At 35.2% G+C, this 15244-nt stretch overlaps 1 pseudogene; it reads left to right on the top strand.

The window, feature by feature from the left end:
• The first annotated feature begins 1111 nt into the window (after positions 1–1111).
• On the top strand, positions 1112–4432 carry LOC120174553 (annotated as a pseudogene).
• The last annotated feature ends 10812 nt before the right edge of the window (positions 4433–15244 follow it).

Below are 15244 nucleotides of genomic sequence, written 5' to 3'. Positions count from 1 at the left end.
TTTTGTAACTTTTAATAGTAGGATGACTCAACAAAATAAACAACCTAAATTCAGAGGACCATTTGTACTTTCCCCTAATTTATTTACAATTATAGACTGATGATTTAATTGAAACTAAATTAAAATTTTAATGATCTAATTAATAAATTTTCTAGTTCAATAATCCAAAGAATCGATACAATAATTTACGTTGATAAATTCTAGATTGTTCCACGATAAACGGGACAAAAGAAGCGATTACAGAAGGAGAAATCCGACGGTTCAGATTAGCCGAATGTTAAGTATTACCGGTACTTTACAGAATTTATAATCCGAAATGTGGATAGCATTTTCAGTAGAGCACAGCGAAACCTCCTCAAAAACCTAGAAGGTAAAGTCTACTCAATTTTCATCTCCCTATCAGCCGCAACCCTTTATCCACGGTGGTCCAACACTCCCCTGCGAACCAACCACCGCTTCCCTTGCCGGACTTTGCAAGACTTCACTCACTAAATAACTTATTCTCACGCTGGTTCCTCTGTACCTCTGGCCACCATCAATCACCTTTCCTTTATCGTCGTTCTCTCCTCTCACACTGCGTTTTCTTCTCTTTCTTTCTTTTTCTCCCTCTCCCTCTCATTTCCTTAGTCGTCGTTGCTCTTTCTTCCCGCCTTTGCCGCTCTGCATTCTCTTCAACTCTCGCCTCTCTCTCTCGTTTTATTTATCTCTGTTTGTTTTCTATTCATTTTTATAATATGTTTTATTTTTTTTCCAGAAACTTGCCTTCATTTTATATTATATTTATTTAATGGGTGATATTTTAGCTTTATTTGTTGTTAACAAGTTTTTGAGTTGAAGACGAACCTCTAGAAAATTGTTTCCCTTCATGCGTACAAGAGGCTTGAATTTGAAATATTTATTTGTTTTACGGTGGTATTTTAGCTTTGCTATTTCATTTACGTTTTTGAGTTGTAGAAATGGAAATATTATGAATAATCCTGCATTTTTCTCCTGGAAATGGAAGTCATTTGCATTTTCCTTGGAAGTATTTGTTATGAAATTCATTAATATATATGAGCAACCTTGATTCTAAACCTTAATTTTGAAATTTTCAGCTTGATAGTAGTGTAAGATGACATCCACTTTCACAGCCATCTTCAGTCGGCTCATTCATTGCACCTAATGGTCTGGTCATCGATAAGAAGCTTCCATCTTCAACAGATTGTCATCTTTTGCATCCATTTCTTCGTCCTCTTTTGGTAGTAGACAAAATGTTGTTCTTAGAAGGTCTCGTCTGCCCAAGATTTGTGCAGCAAAAGAGCTGCATTTCAACAAGGATGGGTCAGCTATAAAGAAATTGCAAGTGAGTATCTGTTTCAAATGCCAAGTGTGTCTAACTGGATTGTGTTTAACTGAATTTCATAGTGCTGAATCTACTTTATGTTATTTTGTTGTAGACTGGCGTAAACAAGCTTGCTGATTTGGTTGGAGTCCCCTTGGACCGAAAGGCAGGAATGTAGTTCTGGAGAGTAAATATGGCTCCCCGAAAATGTTAATGATGGTGTGACAGTAGCTAAGGAGGTATGTCCTTGCTCTAACCAGTCATCGAAGTTGAAACTAGAATTGATTGTGTGCAAGAGTTTATGCATTTCTATGCTGTATGTTTCACTTATGAGTGACTGATCAACGACCGACTGAATGTTGTGACTATCAATTTCAAGGTTGAGTTGGAAGACCCTGTTGAAAATATTGGGGCTAAGCTAGTAAGACAGGCAGCTGCTAAGACAATGACTTGGCTGGTGATGGAACAACAACATCTGTGTTCTTGCGCAAGGTTGCTGAAGGTGTCAAGGTTTGTTAATCTATCTTCAATTCATTATGTTTGGCTATAGCAGTTGGTCATTCAGGTTATTTGTTTTTAATTGCCGAGTGCAATTGTTTTCAGGTGGTGGCAGCTGGTGCAAATCCTGTCTTGATTACTAGGGGATTGAGAAGACGACAAAGGCTTTAGTATCTGAGCTTAAGGCTATATCAAAAGAGGTATTCTTAATGTTCACAATTTCATGTTATGTGAAAATTTTATTTGAAGAGAACATAATAAGTGCCATGGGATTTAGGTTGAAGACAGTGAACTGCAGATGTGGCTGTTAGTGCTGGGAACAACTATGAAGTTGGAAATATGATTGCTGAGCCATGAGTAAGGTTGGTCGAAAGGGTGTGGTAACCTTGGAGGAGGGAAAAGTGCTGAAAATAGCCTATATGTTGTTGAAGGGATGCAATTTGATCGTGGTTATATCTCACCTTATTTGTCACTGATAGTGAGAAAATGGCAGTAGAATTCGAGAACTGCAAGGTATATGTAATCATGAGGTTGAAATTTTCATTCTGATAAACATAAGCCTTCCTTCTATTGAATGTTTGACAATTGCCTGTGCCTGTGCATTCTGGTTGCAGTTGCTACTGGTTGATAAAAAGATAACAAATGCAAGAGATCTTATCGGCATCTTGGAAGATGCTATTAGAAGTGGATACCCGATTTTGATAATTGCTGAAGACATTGAGCAGGAAGCCTTAGCAACTTTGGTTGTGAACAAACTTAGAGGCTCTTTGAAGATTGCTGCTCTCAAAGCTCCTGGTTTTGGAGAACGCAAGAGCCAGTACCTTGATGACATTGCTATTCTAACTGGAGGTTTGTATGACTTTTTTATTTCCTGGAGGTTTGTACACGCCACTTATGTGCTAATTATCAAGTGATATCCACTGTTTGTGTACAGGCACGGTCATCAGAGATGAGGTTGGTATTTCCTTGGACAAAGCTGACAAAGAAGTCTTGGGTCATGCTTCTAAAGTGGTGCTTACCAAGGATACAACCCCCATTGTAGGTGATGGAAGCACCAGGAAGCAGTGAACAAAAGTTGTACAGATTAGAAATCTCATTGAGGTAGTCATTTGAGTTTATGCTAATCGTGGCTACCAGTATTTAATGCATAGTTCTTGCTCTTGCAATGTCTAATGCTAAGGCACAACGCAGGCTGCAGAACAGGACTATGAGAAGGAAAACTTAATGAAAGGATTGCTAAATTATCTGGTGGTGTTGCAGTTATACAGGTAACCACTAGTTGAAGAAACATTCGATGTAGTTTATCTGAATGAAATTGATTAAAATATTATTTATATCTAATTTGTTGTCTAATGTTCTTTGAAATTTTTAAGGTCGGAGCTCAAACTGAAACAGAACTTAAAGAAAAGAAGTTGAGAGTTGAAGACGCTCTAAATGCAACTAAGGTAATACATCTCTCGTAGCATGTCATGATTGTGTTTAATTGTTCTTTAATACCATATAAAACTGCAAGGCTTTATTGATTTTCAGGCGGCAGTTGAGGAAGGTATTGTTGTTGGTGGATGTACTTTGCTAAGACTTGCTTCTAAGGTGGATGCTATTAAGGATTCACTTGCTAATGATGAAGAAAAGGTAAGCCTCATCCTGACAACTTACCGTCAGGTTGATCTGTTCATGGGAGATTTCAGATATTTTATAGTTCCTTACTAAATTTCTTGATTTGCTATAGGTTGGAGCAGACATTGTTAAAAGAGCATTGAGTTATCCTCTAAAATTGATAGCTAAGATGCTGGTGTTAATGGAAGTGTTGTGAGCGAGAAGGTATGAGATGTAATGTTAAGTTACCATGAGCAGTACTCTACCATTTTATATAGTTTGCTAATTTGTGGTTTCTCCTTCTGTTATTTAATCACTTGCAGGTGCTCTCCAATGATAACCCTAGGTATGGGTTCAATGCTGCCACTGGAAATTATGAAGATCTTATGACTGCAGGAATTATAGATCCAACCAAGGTTAGTAAACCTGCCTCATAAGGGGGGGTGAACTATTTTGGGCAGTATTTCTGATTTCAAAACAGGTGGACTTTGAGGATTCATTCAGTATTTCTGGGCTTGTTGTATTGCTAGCATATTAAACCTAGATTCTTTCCCAGCTTGAGTTGTGGTTACATCCGAGTGGAGTTGCGGAAAACTGATGATTGGCTGCATTTTTTTAATATAGGTGGTCAGGTGTTGCTTAGAGCATGCAGCTTCAGTGGCCAAGACATTCTTGATGTCCGATTGTGTGGTTGTCGAAATAAAGGATCCCGAGCCCGTGCCTATGGTCAACCCCATGGATAATTCAGGTTTGCACTTCAGAATCTAATGTGATTCATTGTTCTTTTTGTCTAAATATCAAGTACTAACATGTCGTCCGGGTCATGGATTATGTCAGGATACGGCTATTAAAGGAGATGTTAAAAGGAAGGCGAATAAGGGGGTATCTGATCTCCATTGTAGCCACGGTTAATGTGTTTAGAGATAATGCATCTTTTCGTTGTTGATTGAGGGAAGATTCATAAGATTATGTAACAATTTTGAGCACTTTTTCAAGGAAAGGAAGAAGTTTGGTATTTTGAGCTATATTAGAAAATTCTACATGATTGTTGATGTTCTAATCCTTCATCAAATGGTCGAAATTCAGGTCAGATTTGATTCCATTTTGGATCGCAAGGGTACCTTGTGTGTCAATTTTATTTTGATAATGGTACACGTTGTATTTTGCTAATTTTTAAAATATCCCAAAGCCAAGTAAAAACAATGGTAAAAAGTACCATAATTACGTATGATGAATCTTGAAAGAACCACAAAACGAAGAATAAAGGGAAAGCACAATGAATGGAAGCAAAATCAACTAAAGTAGCAGTATCTGAAACGAATAACCATAATGCATGCTTCTTGCTTCAAAGAGTAATAATGTTATGGATTTAACTTAATAGTTCATGTTTATATTTATTTTTATAATAAAATAAAAATTAAATTGATTCGAATAGTTAGATATGTTCGTGGCTAGGGTCGTATTGGGCCATGGCTTGGCTTAAATGTTTATTTATGTTTAAGTTTTTCCCCCTTCTAACAAGATAGTGATAGTTTTATTAAAAAGTAGGAAAACATCTCAACTATAATAAGTTTACAATCATATAACATAAAGATTAAAGACCTAACCAAATAAACTCGAATCAAATGTATATACAAATAGATCTGATTGCATCGGTAAACGAACCATAAAAGAGATCAAGTTATTGAAAGACTACGACAAAACAAAATTAGAATCAAACAACGTGAGAAAACTATCCACGAATGCAAAGCGTATCTAAATCTAATATGAGGGTCCAAAGGAGGAATATTAACATGATAACAAATGAATGCCAACTTGATTATTCGTGACAATGTCAAATCCAACCCTGAAAAAAAGAGAAACAAAATAAAAGTTAAACGATCGAAATGTGCATAAATGCAGAGGAAATGTACCATAAAGGCAGAGTTATTAAAAATTGTAAACAAGAAAAAACAAAGATATGCCATAGTAAAATAAAGAAAAAAAAATAAATGAATGCCATTGATCAGCGACCAATACCAAGGTTGATGCCGCTTTTCGTTACATTTATATTTAAATTTAGAATGTATTTATTGTTAATATATTACATTTGAGGTTTTATAATTAAAATATAGGGTAAAGTGCATATTTAGTAATTCAACTATAACTTTGATTTTATTCATTGAGGTATAAGCTCGAGCACAATGTATGTCAGCGGTATGTTCGTTCAATTTCAAATAGTTAAGTTTTGAATAGATATTACTATAGAATCAAATATTAATTGGATGATTAAATAGTTTACTCTAGAATCTATTGAGTGGTCTCAGTAGTAGATGATTCGAGTTCAAGTAACTATGTATATAGGATGTGTGTGCATTGTTAATAGGTTAAAAAAAGTCTGAACAAATATTATCTTATAATCATCCCAGACTTTTAAAATATTTTTTATTAATATGACTTTAAGTAAAATCATTTTGTTCAATGTTTGACACGAGATTGAATGGATTATTTTAGATATATTGTTTAAAATATAGATTGTTAGTTGGTATTATTTTTTATTTTTAAAAAAGTATTTTTAAAGATGTATGTGAATTAAATTAAGTTTTTTAAACGTTTTAAAATTATTTTTATAATAATATTTAAACGGCTTAAATTAGGTTGAAAGAATATTTTATCTCGTAATGAAATTTTTAATATTTGATTTAGATTAGTAATTAATAGATCGGATAATATGATTAATTAAAAAAAGTTAGAAAGAGTAAGAAATGCTTCACTAATCCTATTTTCAGTTTTATTGTAAAATTTGTAATAGAACCAACCTAAAAAAGTTAGAAAGAGTAAGAATATGTGTTGCTTCAGTAATCCCATCAAACTAGCTCGGGGCACTAAGACAGCCATGAATAACAAAGTAGAACCAAATGTGAGAGAACCAAAATGGGTCCAATTGCGGACTCCACCTCTGGGTGCATGGATCTTAACACTTATGGAGCTTGTGAAACAAATACGGGCCTCGTGTATGTAGGAGGATTGATTTGGGAATGCAAATTGGTTTCATGAAGAAAATTGGGAATGCAAATAGCCTATTTGTAGAATTCTTGAGAGTTCGCCGAGGTCTACTCCCCAAAGGGGATAAGTCAAGGGGATAGTGAAGACATTAAGCGAAAACATATTAGATGATTACGCTATTCGCGATATGATAAAGGAGCGTAAAATATTTATAAAAGAAGGTTGGATCATCTTTCGTGAGAAAAATAAGTATACGGATCATCTAACGTACCTAGTTCAATATTAAAATGACGAGTTATCAATTTTAGACGAACCTCCAATTTGTCTTCTCCCCTACTGAACTTGAGGACTTGGGGTGCAAGCTATTTGAGGTTATAATTTCTATTTAGTTATTTTTCAGTTATTATACCAAAAAATAGTTTTTAAATGTACTCAAATTATCAATGATTTGAATAATAATTCTTACAATTTTTTAAATATTTTAAGTAGTATTTTTTTATTAATTTAGAATTATTTTAAAATAATATTTATGGTAAAGTATAGTAATGGTCACTGAACTTTTCTAAAGCTTTCATTTAGGTCTCCCAACTTTTAAAACTTGCAATACAGTTCTCCAACATTTAGTCCGTTTGCAATATGGTCCCCGACGTTACACCGCCGTTAGTACGTTTACAATATGATCACTAAACTTTTCAGGCACTTGCATTTAGGTCCCCCAACTTTTAAAAATTATAACACAATCCTCAATTTTATTCTAAACCACAAATTCCTTTTCGATCTCGAAATTCCTTTTTCGCTTCTCTCTTCTCATTTCCAGCGTAACTTTTCAGTCGGGGATGCATGGGAAATTCTAATCTAACTTTGAATTATGTGGATGTGTTGACTTGAATAAGGGTCAATTGAGAGAAGACTCGACCAAGGACTATCGGGATCATCAATGATTTAAGGTGTAATGTTAGATAGGTCATCTCAGGTGAAGCATGGATGTTCGATGAAATGCTTGTGAGAAAAAATGGGGATAGAAATGCAGAGTTGACAAATACTACTAAGATGAACTAAGTATCATTGTTGAAAGTCACCAACAAATCTGGAATTATTTTGTATAAATGGCATATAATTTCTTCGTTTAATCATTGTGGTTAAAGATTTTGTAACAGATGATCAAATATAATGAAATCCCAAACGGTTCATTCACCTCTCAGTCTCTTTCACAACTTGAAAGGCATCATGACAGAGTCAAGTAGCTGCTCCAAATATACTACCCTGTCATGATGCCTTTCGAGTTGCGTGCATGCATAATTGTCTTCTAAAGTTATAATTCAATACAATTCAACTGTAAAATTTCCAAAACATGTAAAAAAATCCAATTCGTTCACGATATATTAGTCCCATAATCAACATGAACTTATTAAAAAGAATACGAGCTCACAGGATGCCGAAAACCACAGGTCGGATCAATACAATTCCCAATAAACTAGTACCAGCAATCTCTCGGATTGAGCCTGGCGATTTCACTATGTCAATACTCACAACCAATTCCCTGATTTAAAGAAAACCAAACAAGAAGATCAAAAAATTTAGCCTAAAACCCTCTTTCACTTCTATTCTGATGGACTGAATATCTTTCATAAGGAGTAATAAAAGTTTTGATTAGAAGAAAGAAAATTAGATGGTTTTGTTTCAAAACTAACATTGAATATCCAAATCATTGACATGTAGTTCCAGAAACATAAAAATTTCAACTAAAAACACACAATGCGAGCTGGAATTGAGAAAGTGTGAAAGAGGAAAAGCTTACTTCCGGATAGCCCAAAAGATAAAATAAATACCTTCTTGCAAGTGAGGGGAGAGGCTAAGAAATAAACGCAATCGATGTTGCGTTCCAACAATTTTTCCTCCATTTTTTCTTTGTAAATAAAAAGCTGAAAGACAGAGCACTGCTTGGGTTTACAATTTTACATGGCAGAAAATTGAAGAACAAACACCAAACGATAGTGCATGTGAGCGAAAAAGACTGAGAGATGAATGCGTTGTTTGGGATTTCATTATATTTGATCATCTGTTGGAAAATCTTTATCCAAAAGGATTAAACAAAGAAATTATTATATGTCATTTATACAAAATAATTCCAACTTTGTTGGTGACTTTCAACAATGATACTTAGTTCATCGATCTTAGTAGTATTTGTCAACTCTGCATTTCTAACCCCATTTTTTTCTCACAAGCATTTCATCGAACATCTATGCTTCACTTTAGATGACTTGTATATAACATTACACCTTGAATCGTTGATGGTCCCGATAGTCCATTAGTCGGGTCTTCTCTCAATGGACCTTTATTCAAGTCAACACCTCCATATAATTCAAAGTTAGATTAGAATTTCCCATGCATCCCCGACTGAAAAATTAAGCTGGAAATAAGAAGAGAGAAGGGAAAAAGAAAATTCGATATCGAAAAGAGATTTAGGGTTTAGAATGAAATTAAGGACTATCTTGCAAGTTTTAAAAGTTAAGAGACCTAAATGCAAACACCTGAAAAGTTCAATGATCATATTGCAAACGTACTAACGACAGTGTAACGTCGGGGACCATATTGCAGACGGACTAAATGTTGGAGGACTGTATTGTAAGTTTTAAAAGTTGGGGGACCTAAATGAAAGCTTTAGAAAAGTTCAATGACCATTACTATACTTTACCCTAATATTTTTTCAAATTTTTTAATTATATAACATAAATATTTAAACACTTTTACATACTCAAACTAAGTCTTTCAAAAATAAGAACCATCTCCTGAAGTTGCTTGTTAGTACTTATTTGATTAAGAATCATTTGGAGTTTGATGTAGGGTTGAGTAATCAAATCGAACGGCCAAAAAGCAATGGTAAACCAAGACTAGTATCATACGGGAGATTCCACAAACCCAAAAATCCAGAAAAATAAAATGGAAAAAACGTATTGTTGATTCCTCCATCGATCGTAGATAAACCAAACGCTCCTTTTCCTTCTTCGATATCTTCTGAGTATAATATTTCCGTTTTCCTCTTCATTCCACTAAATCGTCGCTTTCTAGATCTTTCTCTCGTGATCCAAACAAGTAAACTGTGATCAATTTCGTCTGCCTATTATGTAACACCCCAATTTAGGGGTTAAATTTAAGAAAATATAAATTGGTGAATTTAATTGGTATTTTTGAAAAGAATTGAGGATTAAATTGTAACATTTCAAAGTTGGCAGATCGTTTTAATAAGTGCAGGAAGTTCAGTGACTAAACTCATGGTTTACCCATTTTTATTATGAGTTGAATTATAAATCCCCCATTCCCGTATGTTTTCTGGAAAATTTTCCAGATTTTCCCTATCCGATCAACCAACTTTCAACTCCGATCTACTCGCCGTCCAACCTCTGATCGACGAGCCGAAACCACCATCGTGTTCATTGTCAACCGAGGAGCAAAACCCCTCAAACCTTTCGTCGTGAATCATCGCCGTTCGTCGTTAATTTAAGTCGGAAGTATCGTCGGTAATAACTCGGTTTTAGTTGGTTTTTCATCGATTCACGACGATCGGGTCATCCGTTTACGACATCTCCCGCACCATCGTGTTCGTTGCATCGTTCCGAGTTCGCCGGTGTCATTCTTGGTCTCCGTCGACGGCGGCGCGTGAGGAGGTGAAGCAGTCAAAGTTTCCGATTTGTTGAAATCGAGCTCTCCGCCGTTCAAAATTGTGAACCGAGCTTTGTAAGTATCTTGAAATCGCTCAAAATAATTTTTAAGAATTTTCTGTGATTTTTAGGTAGCCGGAAGGGGTCCCATGCGCCTCCACGCGTCGCCACTACGCGTGGGATGGTCCAAATGACCAGTTTGACCAGTTTTGGTGCATAGTTGACCGGTTTGACCGGTCATAACCCGACCCGTTGACCCGACCCGACCTGTTGACCCTTCCCGTTGACCATGGACCCGTTGACCGGCGTTGACCACTATTGACCAAAACTTTGACCGGCTTTGAACGGGCATTAAACGACCTTTGACTTCGACCGAGTATACCTATCCTGACATTTTTCGACGTTCCAAATCCGATTCCGTAGTTCGTTTCTCGAAATTCGAACCCGAAGGCCTCGAAATTTCCAGTCAAACCCGTTGACTTTGATTTTGACCGAAAATTCCAAATTTTCGAAAAGCCATATTTTATGCTTTCGATGTCCTGAATCCGAATCCGAAGTCGCTTTTGCCAAATTCGAACCCGGTAAGCTGTTTTTGACTGATTTATCATCCGATTCGATCCGTTTTTCAGAATTAAGCTCCGTTTTTGATGTAATTTCTGTTTATATGGATCCGAGGAAATATTGGAAGTTGAATTGAAGATCAAAGGTGTTCGAATGGAATTTTTATTGTCGATTAGTATTGCACAGAAATCGAGGTAATACTTTACTACCTCTTTATGCTTTATGAAACATGTTTATATTGATAAATGCATGAACAAGATAATGTTGGTCACTTTGGTGGAGTTGAATAATTTATACACTTGATATGATGTGGTAGAAATTCTGTAACTGATTACGGATCGAATGACTAATATAAGAGATTGAGGAATTGTTAGATTAAATTACAAGTTTGTGATTAGTGATAAAGAAATCAGCCCTGTATCTGCAACTTATAGTTTATTTCATCAAAGGTTAAATGTTAAAGGTACTTGGATGAGAAATTATGAGAATACTCTGGTAGTGTAAAATTACGAAAATACCCTTATGTTATAAAAAAACAAGATTTGAATATGAAAGTTAAATTAGAGGATTTTACAGACATATTGATCTGATAAAATATTGATGTGCATAAGAAATGTTAGTTTTATTTGAATCTTCGCCTCGATATTTGTATGTTGAGTGTTTCTTTCACTTTCATTTTTTTTCAGTTTGTTTTTCTCTAAAACGAGATTTGATTTATTATTATTTTTGTATTAATTTTGTAGGGAGTTATATTTTAAACTATTTGGCGACTAGAGGCCGAAATTGCAGCCGTTTGTCACTGCATCTTTGATTCAATTGTTATGCCGGGTGACGAAATTTGGATGGTTCGATGATGAAAGATTCCGTGACGTGGTTAAAGAGTCAACTAGTTTCTTGAGCCAGTGATTTTTCTGTGTTTTAGACTCTCCTTTTAGTTTTACTTTTAACAAAGATTGCTATAAGTTTAAAGCAAAAGGGAGAAATCGATATTATGATAAATGATTATAATTTGACACTACTGTTGATGAAATTGTTTTATATTGCCAGAGGAAATCATGGATTTTGTTAAAGACATTTAAGTTATTCCGGAAGCAAAGAGTAATGTAATAAAAGTAACAATCAAGTACATTCCTGATGAAATTGTTTTATATTGCTAGAGGAAAATCATGCATTTTGTTATAAACATTTAAGTTATTCCAGAAGCAAAGATTAATGTATTAAAAGTAACAATCAAGTACATTATGGCATGCACATGTGTACATCACAGCGTATTTGTTTAAGCTTTAATGTTGTTGTTTTTTGTTTAATGCAGTGGATTGTATTGGCACACTGATACATGCAGTATGTTATATGTGTGATTGAGAAGTCTTGGTTTTAGCCCGCTTGCCTTGGAAATTTGAATTCCAATGTTGAACCTGCTATGCATTTTCTTTGTGCATGGCATAATTGTCTTGGTTTGATTTGCTTACTGCAATATGCTACTTGTAGTCAATGTACATGTTTTTAACTTGTCTGTTATGTGCGAACATTGCTGCTTGTTCAGATCAGCGTCCTGAATCATTCAACTTATTCAATATCTCATATGAATGTTGTGCTGTTTAGAATGACTTGCTTTCCTCATTGTTAGTTTGTAAAGTTTGCCGACATTTCTTTCTTATTCGTGCTTTGTTTTATCAGGGAACTTCAGAACATTATGCCATTGGTTTGAAGATACTGAATCAACTCGTCTCTGAGATGAACCAGGTAAGTTATGGTTTTCATTTTTAATTTTATTTTTGTTTCTGACAGTAGATGGAATGAAAATTGTTATGTCAATATGTTACTTCAAAGGATTCATATGGAGAATGGAGATATATAATGTTGATTATCTTAAATTATGGATATAATGTGCTGCTTGTCCTTGATCAGGCAAATTTTTATCCACTTGTGCTTTTGATAGCTAGAAATCTTGAGCAAGGTTGCATTTGTTGGCTATTTGTCCTTTGATTTCTCATGTACGTCTTGAAATGTAAATTTACTGATATTCCTTTTTCAAAGCAATTTTTTTCTGGGTGCATTCTTAATTTGCATTCGAAGTTGACAAACAACTACTAAACTTGAATCAAACATCAAATAGTGAACACTTAAACAAGGAATTTTTACCTGAAGCATTCTTATGCGGCAGAAGGCACTTGTAGTTGTCTCTTTTTTTCGACACATTTCAAGAATTTAGTATTATATAATATTTCAGAGTACTTAGGAAAAGGTCATTGATCTGTACTTTATAGTACACCACAGCCTCCAGTTCCTTTAATAGGAAATAACGTTAGAAAAAAACTTTAGATAAGCTTATCCAGTATTACCCCCCCCCAAAAAAATAAATTATAAATGCCTTTTTTTGGGTTGTATCTTGCTTAGTGATACCTAGGTTACCTCATCTTCACCTGTGATCTGGAACTGGGTACAGTTTCCTTTTTACACTGTTGTTTTCCTTTTTCTTTTCAATTTACAATATTTTATTCGTGTGCTTGCATTCATTTTTTGATGAGTTTGTTCATATTCTGAAACCTTAATTGTCAGCCTAATCCTGGGTTGCCATCCACACATCATCGAAGGGTTGCTTGTTCGTTCAGGGATCAGTCACTTTTTCAAATATTCCAAACGTCTTTAACATCATTGCGCCACCTGCAAAGTGATGGTAACATTCTATATTTGCTCACATGTTTTTGGATTCCTTCCTTTTCCTTGACACTCTATTCTTGTTCTATTCATATTTTTTTCTTGTGAGTTTTTGTTTCTTTTTTTTTTGATAGGAAGTTAAGGCCTCGTTAAAAACCCCTTCATGATTAACGGAACACCGATTGGTGTTCCTTAATCAGCGGAAGGAGGAAAAGAGTGCATCATAATTCATTAATAAGTAGAAGAATACATAATGTTTAAAAACTAACAAGCCCCTTACAAAAAACTCGAAACACAACAAGAACACCTCTTACGCTCAATAAAACAAATCCCAACCCATCAAACAATAACTATCCAATACCAGCCTTAGCTAAGCTATCGGCTTCTATGTTTGCCGTTCTGTCAATCCATTTGATAGCTCCTTCCCAAATTCTTATCATGTCAACAATATCTTTAACAATATGAAGGAAAACACTAGGACAACTATCTAAATTCTTAACCCAATCCACAGCAAGCTTGCTATCAGATTCAACAATCCACCGATTCTTAAACCTCTAAAGGTCATGCTCAAAGAAGAGTACACCCCTCTTGATGGCAACAAGCTCCAGCAAAGTTGGAGGTCCAGGATCTGCAGATTCTTTAAAAGAACCCAAAATCTTACCAGCCTCATCTCTTAGTAAACCACCCACACCACTCTTTCGCCAATCATTGCAAACTGCTGCATCTACATTCAGTTTTAGATAACCCTTTGGAGGAGGAATCCAGGACACAATATTAGTAGCCGAATTTCTGGAAGAAGACCAAAAATCTGCAATAGAAGGGTCACTTATCAGGGAATCTTTAGAAATAGTAACCTCATTGAACTTAGCTAAGAACCAATAAGCAAGCCTTAGCCTAGCCATGAAAATATAACTCAATGTGATCCAAGGACCTTCCTTCAAACACCACGACATTCCTAAATTTCCAAATGGTCCAAGCACCACCCCAGGAATTAAGGACCAATAGAAGAAGAAAACATCATGTCATTCCAAGCAAGCAGAAAACCTTGTGCATTTCCATGAAGGACCGAACTAATATTCCAAAAATTCAAAAACTTATTCCATAGGGACCATGCCGCCGTGCAAGAGAAAAATAGATGAGGAATAGATTCAATCTCTCTTTTACACAAAGGACAAGAAACATCAACAATCCCCGAAACCCCTCTTTTTTGAAGCTCAAACTTAACTGCCAATTTTTTATAGGCTACTTGCCACATAAAGGTTTCAATTTTAGGAGGCATCAATCCCTTCCAAAGACATTTCTCCCAGAAACTATCTTTTACCGATTCAACAAAACAAGTCTTCATACAAGAGTTAATAGTAAAATGCCTTCCCCATTCCCTCTCCAAAGCAGACCATCTCTTGACTCGTGGGATAGGCTGAAATTATGAATGATGGCAAGAAGATTAGAAAACTGTTCTAACTCCCAATCACATAGATTCCTTCTCAACTGGACAAACCAAGACCAACCCGATGAATTAAACTCATTACCCACTTTGACTTGGAACATGCTACGAATCTTGGCACCAAACTCATCCTCTTTAAAATGATTATTAACCACCGATTTCCAAATGAAATCCAAGAAGCATTTGTAGGAAATTTTTTAGAGAAAGAAATCAGATTAGTGTCCTGATTATATTTGGAACAAATCAACCTCTTCCAAATTGAAACACTGTAATTTGTTTCTGATTTTAATTTGATATGAAATATGTAGTTTCAAGTCGATTGCAAGAGCTGGCACTTTCTCTTGTACATAAATGTTTGTCCTTTGATTTTGTTGGGCATCAATTGATGAAAGTTCTGAAGAGTTTGGTACTGTTCAGGTATTGATGGAACATTTTCTCTACTGTGCATTTCTTTACTCTATGTTGTTTGAGAGTCTCTCATTGGGTACTTTTTGTAATTAACCAAGTTTATGGTGGCAACTT

The sequence above is a fragment of the Hibiscus syriacus genome, unplaced genomic scaffold (assembly GCF_006381635.1).
Source record: "Hibiscus syriacus cultivar Baekdansim isolate YM2019G1 unplaced genomic scaffold, ASM638163v2 tig00112114_pilon, whole genome shotgun sequence".
Classification (NCBI taxonomy): Eukaryota; Viridiplantae; Streptophyta; class Magnoliopsida; order Malvales; family Malvaceae; genus Hibiscus; species Hibiscus syriacus.
Note: the sequence above shows the minus strand (reverse complement) of the source record. Positions and strands in the feature narration are given on the sequence as shown.